Source organism: Triticum aestivum, chromosome 2A, assembly GCF_018294505.1.
Source record: "Triticum aestivum cultivar Chinese Spring chromosome 2A, IWGSC CS RefSeq v2.1, whole genome shotgun sequence".
Lineage (NCBI taxonomy): Eukaryota > Viridiplantae > Streptophyta > Magnoliopsida > Poales > Poaceae > Triticum > Triticum aestivum.
The window spans coordinates 216254826-216266836 of record NC_057797.1 but is presented as its reverse complement, the minus strand read 5'-3'; positions in this window follow the sequence as shown (position 1 = coordinate 216266836).

The window sequence follows — 12011 nt, the reverse complement described above, 5'->3', positions numbered from 1 at the left end:
GGTGATGCCCGGAACACTTCCGGTGGCCAAAACCATACTTCCTATATATCAATCTTTACCTCCGGACCATTCTGGAACTCCTCGTGACGTCCGGGATCTCATCCGGGACTCCGAACAACATTCGGTAACCGCGTGCATACTTTTCCTATAACCCTAGCGTCATCGAACCTTAAGTGTGTAGACCCTATGGGTTCGGGAGACATGCAGACATGACCGAGATGACTCTCTGGTCAATAACCAACAGAGGGATCTGGATACCCATGTTGGCTCCCACATGTTCCACAATGATCTCATCGGATGAACCACGATGTCGAGGATTCAATCAATCCCGTATACAATTCCCTTTGTCTATCGGTACGATACTTGCCCGAGATTCGATCGTCGGTATCCCGATACCTTGTTCAATCTCGTTACCGGCAAGTCTCTTTACTCGTTCCGTAACACATCATCCCGTGATCAACTCCTTGATCACATTGTGCACATTATGATGATGTCCTACCGAGTGGGCCCAGAGATACCTCTCCGTTTACACGGAGTGACAAATCCTAGTCTCGATTCGTGCCAACCCAACAGACACTTTCGGAGATACCTGTAGTGTACCTTTATAGCCACCCAGTTACGTTGTGACGTTTGGCACACCCAAAGCACTCCTACGGTATCCGGGAGTTGCACAATCTCATGGTCTAAGGAAATGATACTTGACATTAGAAAAGCTTTAGCATACGAACTACACGATCTTTGTGCTAGGCTTAGGATTGGGTCTTGTCCATCACATCATTCTCCTAATGATGTGATCCCGTTATCAACGACATCCAATGTCCATGGTCAGGAAACCGTAACCATCTATTGATCAACGAGCTAGTCAACTAGAGGCTTACTAGGGACATGGTGTTGTCTATGTATCCACACATGTATCTGAGTTTTCTATCAATACAATTCTAGCATGGATAATAAACGATTATCATGAACAAGGAAATATAATAATAACCAATTTATTATTGCCTCTAGGGCATATTTCCAACAGTGGCGGGGGTAGCGAGAAGTAAAGCCCACTCGGCAGGAGACTCATGAGGAGTCACCCTCCAAGTGTCTGAGTTACTCTGAGGGGTAACTGGCGTAGGTGGGGGTATAGTAACTGGAGGAATGAGAGGGGCACACGCAAGTGAAGGTGGAGTGATTGCAGATCGAGCAGCAGCAAGCGCGTCTCGAGTGCGGTTCAAAATCACAATAATGAAGTTTTCTAATGACGAATGAACCAGTAACACTGGTGGCATTGGTATTACCCTTTAAGAAGAAATAAGATGAAAGCAATATTAAGCAAATAATGATAAAATTTGCACACAATTTACACAGAAATTGCACTTTCTGTAATATAATAGTGGGATTTTAAAAAAGATATCTTTCTTAAGAAGGAATTAATTAGAGTCATTGATATTACCCATTAAGAAGAAAGAAAATGACGCAAAAATTACAAAAATGGAGTGGTAGAATTAATTAATGTCATCGGCAATACATTTTAAGAAGAGAGAAAAAAAGCAAACGCTGACCAAATTGCATACAATTTACACATAATTTGCACTTTTTAGCATATGCAAGCATAAGCATATAATATTAGGATTTAAAAAAAGTAAGTTTTCGAAGAAGGAATGAGTTAGTGGCAATGATCTCACCATAAAGAAGATAGAAAATGAAACATAAATTAAAAATAAATAAAGAGATATAATGAATTAGTTGCATTGGTATTACCCTTTAAGAAGAAAGAAATAAAAAATATCAAGCAAATAATGCTCATAAATTGCACCTTTTCGCATATGCAAGCATAAGCATATAATATTAAGATTTCAGAAAAAGTAATTTTCCTAAGAAGAATGAATTGGTGGCAATGATCTTACCATAAAGAAGATAGAAAGTGAAACATAAAGTAAAAAAAATAAAGAGATAGTAGTTGCATTGGTATTACCCTTTAAGAAGAAAGAAAATAAAAAAACTTGCACACGACTTCACACTTTTAAATATGTAAGAAATAAACATATAGTGGTGCAATTTTCACACTCTAGTATAACTTATCACATGTTATATAGTATTTCCATGTATACATTTTACACTCACGCAACATCCTAATAATACCCATAGAACCTACTAAAAAGGAAAAAGAAAAAAGAAAAAACAAATATAAGAAAGAAGAGGTGGAATCACAACAGGCAACCCAAATGACCTTCAACCCAATAAGAAGTCGACTGACCCAAAACAGTGGTCAGTCGAAATTTGGGCCCAAAACAACACATCAGCCACAACAACAACAACAACAAAAAAAAAAGTACGAATCTCCAAGCATAAATCAATGGACCAAAAAATCGACTGGCCCAAAATAGATTTTCGGGGAACTTACATATAGTTGTCTCTTTTTTTGCGGGGACATATAGTTGTCTAAAAAAGGCTAAATTGAGCTAAACTGGGTAGGAAAAGGGTCAGAACCGGATATATTCGCCATAAACCTTCATTTTGAAAAAAAAATACCAATGTTTTTGCTCGGCGCGGGCGGTAAAAGCAAATGCAACTCAGAACGCGTCACCTCACAAAATGGCGGTAAAATTGACAAATTTGACCTTAGAGTGAAAATATTTTACAAACTAAACTGTTTTAAAAAATATTTCACATCGCAGACCCTTTTGTGCGGTGCCCAACAGCAAGGCGCTGCACTTTACTATGCAACTCCTTACAGCTAGGCGTTGCGTAATGTAGTGCAGCACCTAGCTGTTGGGCGTTGCACATGTGTGGCGCCTGAGTGTTAGGCGCTGCGCCTTCCGCATGTTGGGGTCAGCTGGGTAAAATACTTTAAAAATAATTTATTTTATGAAATAGTTTCGCCTTGAGATTAAATTTGTGCCTTTTACCCAGAAAAGCGTTAATACACATACGACGCCCCGGATGATTTCAAGACGAGACAGCATATCCCCTGTCCATTGAAAAGGCAAAACGTGTTGGATAAGCTATCGTCCTGGAATCGTGAGGGCAATTGTTCGTGTGTGAAGTAATTTCGTGCCCAGAATGGCTACCCGGCACGCCACCTCCTGTGCTGTATGTGACCTAGGCCGCGGTAGCAGGCGGGGCTGACACAGTCTCGCCTTTGTGACCGGACGGGACAGTCAATGCTTTCAGCGGCCTCCGTATCAGCGACGACCGCGATGACCCTCGTCCTCGTGGAGCCGAGCCGGACGGAGGAATCGAATCTGCTTTCCCGCAGAAACGGCCGGTTGCGCACTTTCTATACCACCAGGAAACAGGTCCATCTCCTCTCCGGCTCTACCTCTAATGCCAACTCCACCATGCGACCTCATTTTATTCGGTTCGTCCGTTTAAGATAAAAAAATAAATGAGACGGCCCAGCACGCGATGATCCGGACCCATCTGATCTGTTTTGTGTCCAGGCCGAGCTATTTCGAGCGCAAACTTGCGCCGGATTTGGATTGCAGCGGACAGCGAACGGACACTTCAAACGTCCGCATCGGAGCCGCGTGGCAGGCGGCCACCTACCTCCCACCCGCCAACATCAATGCGCACGGGCGGGTGGCCCCACCTATCATCCGCCCAGCGAACGGTCGCCGTCCTTCTTAAATGAGAAGCCGTGGACCGATCGTCGTCCACACTTCTCACTCTGGCCCTTCTCTACCCCTCGAAAACCGACACCCTTGACACCCTAGCCGCTTCCCGTCCTCGCCCTCGTCGGCCGGCCACAGTCATGGGCTTTGGAACTACGACCGCGAGGCCGGCTCCTCCTCGGGACGCCGCCGCGGCTCCGTCAAGATGGAGGAGGCCGCATCACCGCCGCGCTCCTTCTATCGAGCCCCCGCGCGTGGCCCCTTCACCATCGCCCCTAGGGCAGCCGCGAGCGCGCCCGGCGGTACCTAGCCGTGGACATGTGCTGGCGGTAATGGGAGATGAGGACGCCGGTCCCGTGGAGCGACGTGCACCTCCCCAACAACTGGCACCTCTCCGCGGACCGGGTCCCCATCCCGCCGGTGCCGGCGAGCGGCCGTGCACGGCGCGATGAGATCGAGCGTCGCCGCCGCCTCCTCCCCGATGACCTCTACTGCGACGAGAGGTACGTCCCCGACTCCGTTATGTGGGACACGTGGCTTCAGGACGAGCACGACGTGCGGCGCGCGTCCTACTTCGCCAGCACGGTGTCAGGGCTACGGCGCCGCGCGGGCGTACACGGGTGCGCGGCCTCACGCCCACGCCGTCGTCTTCCATGTCTCCGTCACCACCTCCACCTCCTCGCATGACAGCGGAGGAGGAGGCCCGTCTCATGGAGCGTGTCATGAAGAACTCCATGCGCACGCATGACGAGCGTCAATGGGAGGGCCTTGAGAAGATGACGGCCCTCTCCGCGGCCGGTGACGCCGCCACCCCCGAGCTGGAGATGGTGCCGAAGGAGGAGGTGAGGGAGGAGCCGCCGGTGGCCGCCTTCCACCCGGGCCTGGTGGGCCAGGAGTGGAGCTGGTCGTGCACGGCGGAGCAGATGACGATCGTCGTGGGGGCGTGAACTGGTGCACCACGCCGCCGCCCCCGTGCACCACGTACCGCCGGCCCATCTCTGGACGTCGCCGGACTACGTTGACACCTGATGAAGCTATGTACCTAGGGTAGGGTCATGGACCTGTCCTAACTGTCCTACCCAATGACATTTCTAGAAGAAATCACCTTTCAATCGACTTGGAGGTGTTCCACTCGACAGACTCGAAGACACCCGACCAAGAAGCAATCACTCGACCAAGATCCAACCACTTGACGGCCAGGAGACCTAAAGTCACTCCGCACGCTAACGGTCGGTCATTAAGTAGGTTTTATGGTCATCATGGCACTTTATTAGGGGCGTTACCAGTAACGCCCGACCTTAATGTACTTAAAACCCTGCATAACTGATGGCCGGAGGGGTCTAGCGAACTCTATATAAGCCACCCCCCTCCTTAGTGTAAAGGGTTCGCACCCCTGTGATTCATACACACATAATCCAGTCGACCACCTCCGGACTCCGAGACGTAGGGCTATTACTTCCTCCGAGAAGGGCCTGAACTCGTAAACCTCGTGTGCTTACAACTACTCCATAGCTAAGATCTTGCCTCTCCATACCTACCCCCTACATTACTATCAGACTTAGAACCACGACAGTTGGCGCCCACCGTGGGGCGGGTGTCTTAGCGATTTGTTGGAGGAGTTGCGATCTTTTCCGATCGAAATCATCATGGTTTCTGACGGAGTTTTGGTGAAGGGGCGCGAGATCCGTCTCGGCGCGCTCACGTTCATCGCCGACGACTCCGCTTGGCTTTAGGAGGCTCCGCTCGACGTCAACGCACTCCCTGTCCGTGGGGCAACGCATTTTCGCGCGTGCGTCCGCGGCGTCCTCTTGCGGCAACCGTCGACCCATTATCGGTCGGCCCCCGTGTTGTCCTCCCTCCCTGTTTCCCACCGGCGCAAGCGCTCCGGTCGGTCGAGACTTCAGCGGTGGGTGAGACACGCGGTGGCATGCCAGTCGGCCACCCCTCAAGTCGCGGCGATCGAGCCCGACGAATCCCTCTACGGCCTGTTCGACCTGTCGACTGGCTCCGTAGAGACCGCATCCGAGTGCGACAGCAGTGATCCGGCGGCGGAGGTTCTGATGGTCGATGGAACGCGCAGTCCTCCCGGTTTTCCCCGCACCGGCGGAGGCGCAGGTGGAGGCGACCCGTCGCATCCCCATGAGGAATATCTCCCCGAGCCTCTCACGTCGCTGCAGAGAGAAGAACTTCGTCGCGGAACATGGATGCACTGCACACTCCTATCGTTGGAGAAACCCCCGAGGCTCGTGCCTTGGAGGACGCACGCCTGGCAAACTTGGCTGAGCGCACTCGACTGGAGAACCTCCAGCGAGCACTCGACGAGCGTGCGCGACAACGGGTTCCAGAATCTAGTCTACGTCAGCTCTTTCCGCCCCCGCAGGTATATTGAACTCCGGTTCAGAATTTAGCAGCTGCAGCCCGTATAGCAGAGTCGATTCAGCCTTCCCAGTCAGAGACTGGCAGAGGCTTGCTGCAGATCAGAGCGTTACTCCGGGCAGCAGGAGACCAGAATTCCGCTGTTTCTCAGTCACGGAACAGGATTCATAGCAGATCCATTGCTGCAGACACAGTCCAGTCGGCTCATAGCCCAAGATCGCCCCCGAGGCGTGAGGGACGTGGGGACCGGTGTGATCAGTACGGGAACCGTGAGCAGTATGATCACCGATTCGATCGTGACGATCGACGTCGAGTGCCCACCCCTCCCCCGAGGAGTGGATCATATGTGCCTCGACAGCAGGATGACAGGCGCCCTCATAGTGTTGGGTGAAGGATTCCAGTCAACCCCAGGGAACCAGGCTTTGATGCGAGATCAATTCCCGTTCAAGGTTTGGTCGACAGGAACAGAGCTCACCGAGAAGGTCACGACAGAGATGCACCTACCAGCAGCAAAGTACATGTTTCGGGGCCAGAGTGCTTTAGTAGAGCCATCAGGGCCGCTGTGATTCCTCCCAACTTCAGGTTGATGACTGGAGTCAGTAAGTTCACTGGTGAGTCCAAGCCCGATACTTGGCTTGAAGACTACCGAGTGGCTGTCCAGATTGGTGGTGGCAATGATGAAGTGGCCATGAAGCACCTGCCTCTCATGTTGGAGGGCTCGGCCAGAGCGTGGCTGAATCAGTTAGCACCCAGCAGCATTTACACTTGGGAAGATCTCGCCCGAATGTTTGTCACCACATTTGAAGGAACATGCAAGCGACCGGCAGGGCTGACGGAACTGCGGTCTTGCGTGTAGAAGCCGACTGAAACTTTGAGGGATTACATCCAGAGATGGGTCATGTTACATCACACGGTAGAGAATGTGCCTGATCACCAAGCAGTCTGTGCCTTCAAAGAAGGCGTCAAGTACAGAGAACTGAATCTAAAATTCGGTCGAACCGGAGACATGTCTCTGAATCGGATGATGGAGATTGCCACCAAGTACGCTAATGGTGAAGATGAGGATCGACTCTGGAGTGGCAAGCACAAGTCAGTCGCCCAAGAAACCGGAGGAGGAAATTCCAATCGGAAACAGAAGCGGAAAGCCGAGCCAGCTGCTCCTGGGGAAGCCTTGGCTGTAACTCAAGGAAAGTTTAAGGGGAAACCCAAAGGGCCTTGGAATCCCAAGAAAGTTAAAGACCAAGACGGAAATGTTGTGTTGGATTTGCCATGTCACATCCACACTAAGAAAGATGAAGAGGGTAAGCTCATTTACCTGAAACATACCACTCGACAGTGTCGGCTCTTGATCCAGCAGTTACAGGGCAAACAGCCCAAAGATAAGGAAAAGGAGTCGGACAAAGTTGAGGACAAGGAAGACAGTGATGATGGATACCCCCAGGTCAATTCCACCTTGATGATTTTTGCTGATGTTGAAAGCAAAAGTCGACTGAAAGTTATCAACCGTGAGGTGAATATGGTAGCTCCGGCGACACCCAGTTATCTGAAATGGTCTCAGACTGCCATCACATTCGACCAGTCCGATCACCCAACGCACATTGCCACCCCTGAGAGGCAAGCTTTGGTGGTCGACCCAGTTGTTGAAGGCACTCGACTGACCAAAGTCTTGATGGATGGTGGCAGTGGTTTGAACATACTGTATGCTGAGATGTTGAAAGGGATGGGCATTCCGATGTCCAGACTCAGTACTAGCAACATGAGTTTCCATGAAGTCATTCCTGGGAAGAAGGCTGAGTCACTCGGCCAAATTGCTCTTGATGTGGTTTTCGGTGATTCCAAGAATTACCGCAAAGAAAAGTTGACGTTCGAAGTTGTGGATTTCCAGAGTGCTTATCACGCTATTTTGGGCAGGCCAGCTTACGCACACTTTATGGCTCGACCATGTTATGTGTATCTCAAATTGAAGATGCCTGGTCCCAAAGGTGTGGTCACTGTTACGGGCAATCGGAAGAAAGCAGAAGAGTGTTTTCAGAAAGGCTCAAAGATCGCTGATACTCAGATGGCAGTGGTGGAGCTGCAGGAGTACTAGAAGACTGCAGACCCGAGTGATTTGTTGCGAACCAAGAAGCCCGCTACAGAATCAGCTTTTCAGTCGTCTGGTGAAACGAAGCTGGTTCACATTCACCCGACCGATCCCAGTGCTACTCCGACTCATATCTCAACAACACTCGACTCCAAATAGGAAGAAGCGCTCATCCAGTTCCTCCGTGAGAACTGGGACATCTTCGCATGGAAGCCTTCTGACATGCTAGGTGTTCCCAGGGGGTTAGCTGAGCACCGCCTACGAGTCGACTCAAAAGTGAAACCCGTCAAAGAACATCTCCGATGGTCCGCCGTCCAGAAGAGAAAGGCTATTGGTGAGGAGGTGGCTCGGCTCTTAGCAGCGGAGTTCATCCGAGAGATTTACCACTCCGAGTGGCTCGCCAATGTTGTCATGGTCCCCAAGAAGGACAAGTCACTTCGCATGTGCATTGACTTTAAACATATCAATCGGGCTTGCCCGAAAAATCATTTTCCTCTCCCCCGCATCGACCAGATAGTCGACTCGACTGCGGGATGTGAGCGACTGTCTTTTTTAGACGCCTATTCCGGGTACCATCAGATCCGTCTGTACGGACCTGACGAAATCAAAACAGCTTTCATCACTCCATTCGGGTGTTTCTGTTATGTTACCATGCCATTCGGCCTCAAGAATGCCGGAGCCACATTCATGAGGATGATTCAGAAGTGTTTGCTCACTCAAATCAGTCGGAATGTGGAAGCATACATGGATGATATTGTGGTCAAGTCACGGAAGGGTTCCGACCTGCTGACTGACCTTGCTGAAACCTTTGCCAACCTCAGGAGGTATGATATCAAGCTTAATCCATCAAAGTGCACATTCGGAGTTCCTGGTGGAAAGTTACTCGGTTTTCTTGTTTCCGAACGGGGAATCGATGCCAATCCAGAAAAAGTCGGTACTATACTCCGGATGAAACGTCCTGTACGAGTGCACGACGTCCAGAAGCTTACTGGTTGCTTGGCCGCTTTAAGTCGATTCATCTCTCGTCTCGGTGAAAAGGCATTGCCTCTTTACCGATTGATGAAGAAGTCAGACAAGTTCGAGTGGACTCCTAAAGCTGATGCAGCGTTTGCAGAGCTCAAAGCTCTGTTCTCCACCCAGCCAGTGCTTGCTGCCCCAATCAGCAAAGAGCCTTTGCTGATTTACATCGCAGCCACGGGACAAGTCGTCAGTATGGTACTTACGGTCGAGCGGGAAGAAGAAGGAGAAGCCTTCAAAGTTCAGCGCCCAGTATATTATGTTTCTGAAGTTTTAACCCCGTCGAAGCAAAGATATCCTCATTATCAGAAGCTTGTATATGGGATTTATATGACCACAAAGAAGGTTGCTCACTACTTCTCTGATTATTCCATTACAGTCGTCAGCGACGCTCCATTGTCAGAGATCCTGCACAACAGAGATGCAACTGGTCGAGTGGCAAAATGGGCGATTGAACTCCTTCCTCTAGATATCAAGTTTGAGGCAAAGAAAGTTATCAAGTCCCAAGCAATAGCAGATTTCGTCGTCGAGTGGATTGAACAACAACTGCCGACTCAGATTCACTCGGAGCATTGGACCATGTTCTTCGACGGTTCCAAAATGCTGAATGGTTCCGGTGCCGGGGTAGTATTGGTCTCCCCCCGAGGAGATAAGCTCAGATATGTTCTTCAAATCCACTTTGATTCCTCCAATAACGAAGCAGAATATGAAGCACTTTTATATGGGTTGCGCATGGCCATTTCACTCGGCGTCCGTTGCCTCATGGTCTATGGCGACTCAGATTTGGTGGTTAATCAAGTGATGAAGGAGTGGGACGTCAGAAGTCCGGCCATGACTGGTTATTGCAATGCAGTGAGAAAGTTGGAGAAGAAATTCGAGGGGTTAGAACTTCATCACATAACCCGACTGAAAAATCAAGCAGCTGATGATTTGGCGAAAATAGGTTCCAAAAGAGAAGCCATTCCCAACAATGTGTTTTTGGAACACATCCACACACCATCAGTTCAGGAGGATCCCTTCACTGAAGAAGCCCCGCAGCCAAAAAGTGCCACGGATCCGATTGAAGTTGAAGTTCCAGCTGTGGTCGACCTGATCATGGAAGTTTTGGTAATCACTCCCGACTGGACGGTACCGTACATCGCGTACATCCTAAGGAAAGAACTCCCGGAGGACGAAGAAGAGGCTCGACAGATCATCCATCGATCCAAGGCCTTTACATTCATAAAGGGATAGTTGTATAGAGAAAGCGCGACTGGAGTCAGTCAGAAGTGTATAACACCAGAAGAAGGTCAGATAATCCTTGATTATATCCACTCGGGGACCTGTGGTCATCATGCATCCTCTCGGACCATTGTGGCTAAAGCATACCGAGCGGGATTCTACTGGCCAAGGGTGAATGAAATGGCGAAAGAGATAGTCGACAAATGTGAAGGATGTCAGTTTTACTGCAATATGTCGCACAAACCCGCGTCAGCCCTGAAAACCATTCCACTCGTCTGGCCCTTCGCTGTTTGGGGACTGGACATGGTTGGACCACTGAGAACGGGCAGGAGCGGCTTCACTCATGTGCTAGTAGCAGTCGACAAGTTCACCAAATGGATTGAAGCTAAGCCTATCAAGAATCTTGATGCTTGCACTGCTATCAGTTTCATCAGAGAGTTGATATTCAGATATGGAGTTCCGCACAGCATCATCACTGACAATGGGTCAAACTTCAATTCTGACAAATTCAGAGCCTTTTGCGCCTCTCAAGGCACACGAGTCGACTATGCTTCAGTCGCTCACCCCCAGTCGAATGGACAAGTGGAAAGAGCAAACAGCTTAATTCTCAAAGGACTGAAACCCCGACTGATGCGCGATCTCAAGCACGCAGCAGGTGCATGGGTCGACGAGCTTCCATCAGTTCTTTGGGGATTGAGGACAACCTCGAACCGATCGACTGGAAGAACCCCATTCTTTCTGGTCCACGGAGCCGAAGCAGTTTTGCCGAGTGACCTGCTTCACAACGCACCCCGAGTCGAGCTCTACTCTGAAGATGAAGCAGAACAAGCCCGACAGGACGCAGTCGACCTCCTGGAAGAAGAAAGAGAAATGGCCATGATCCGATCGACCATCTATCAGCAAGACTTGCGTCGATTCCATGCCAGAAATGTGAAGAGTCGAGCCTTCCAAGAAGGAGACTTGATCCTCTGAGTGGATCAACAGAAACCACACAAACTCGCTCCTACTTGGGAATGTCCCTTCATAGTCACCAGAATCCTCCACAATTGAGCGTACCACCTCTATAATGTCGATCGCCAGATTGATGAGCCACGAGCCTGGAATGCCGAGCTGCTCCGCCCCTTTTATACTTGAATTCTCACTCGGATGAGATGTAATAAGAAAAACTTATGTAGTTTATTTATCAAAGACAAGAGCATTATAATTTTCCCAGTGATTGTTATTGTTTTTGTTTGCGTGAGAAATCCCCCAGTGGGTGGCTTAGCTGCGAATCCGTTTTGCCTAAGTTTGTAAAAATAATTTCCTACCGAGTGGTGAGCCAGCCTCTCACTCGGAGGCTTAGCTGCGAACCCGTTTCGCCTAAGTGTTTGAAAATCCTACCGAGTGGCAAGCCAGCCTCCCACTCGGGGCTTAGCTGCGAACCCGTTTCACCTAAGTGTTTGAAAATCCTACCGAGTGGTGAGCCAGCCTCCCACTCGGGGGCTTAGTTGCAGTCCAGTACTCGCCTAAGTTTGAAAAATCCTACCGAGTGGAGAGCGACCCTCCCACTCGGGGGCTTAGCTGCAGTCCAGTACTCGCCTAAGTTTTTAAAATCCTACCGAGTGGTGAGCCAACCTCCCACTCGGGGGCTTAGCTGCAGTCCAGTACTCGCCTAAGTGTTTGAAAATCCTAGCAAGTGGTGAGCCAGCCTCCCACTCGGGGGCTTAGCTGCAGTC